Raw genomic sequence first — 697 nt, 5'->3', positions numbered from 1 at the left:
GCGCGAGGGGGCGGAGGCACCTAAGATGGCGAACCGCTCCCCCTTAAAGCGGCCCCGCCCGCAGGAGGCGCCGCGCCTGGGCAGTGCCCGGGGCGCCTTATTGTGAGGGGAGCGGAGGGGTCCGGGGTCCGGGGTCCGGGGTCCGGGTCCGGTCCGCACTGCCCGCCAGCCTCGGAACCCAGGCCGCAGAATAACAAACAAACAAACTTCTGCTTCTCGTTCAGCACCTGAAGCGCTAGTTTTCCGACTACCTCACAATCCTAAACAATCCTAAAGCAGGTGCCAACGAACTCTGAACATCCACGTCCTCTTTCAAAAAGCTGCACCGTAAAGCTGCTGACATCCTCTTCGGCTGCCGAGGGAAATAAGGCGCCCGACTGCCGCCTGCGGGGAGGTGTGGTGGCGGGCCGGGGCCCTCAGGGGCCGTGCGGGCCGGAGAGCGGAGCGGCCGGCGGGGACAGCAGCTGTCCGTGGCGAGAGCACGCCCGGCCCTTCGCAGCCTCGCGTTTGTCTAGGGCGGAGAAGGAGTGCTCCCTGTGAAGTAAAACACTGTGCCTCCTGTTGCAGGACCTCACAAACTCTCAGGAAAACGGTGGCGGTAATTCTTGGGTGTTTTGGACGCATCCAAAGAGGGCGGCATTTTCCAGCGAAGAGCAAAGGAAAAGCAAGATAAGGAGTTAAAGGCGTGCATGGTTTC

Source organism: Anomalospiza imberbis, chromosome 13 (assembly GCF_031753505.1).
Source record: "Anomalospiza imberbis isolate Cuckoo-Finch-1a 21T00152 chromosome 13, ASM3175350v1, whole genome shotgun sequence".
Lineage (NCBI taxonomy): Eukaryota > Metazoa > Chordata > Aves > Passeriformes > Viduidae > Anomalospiza > Anomalospiza imberbis.
The sequence above is the reverse complement of the archived record's forward strand: the minus strand, read 5'-3'. Positions refer to the sequence as shown.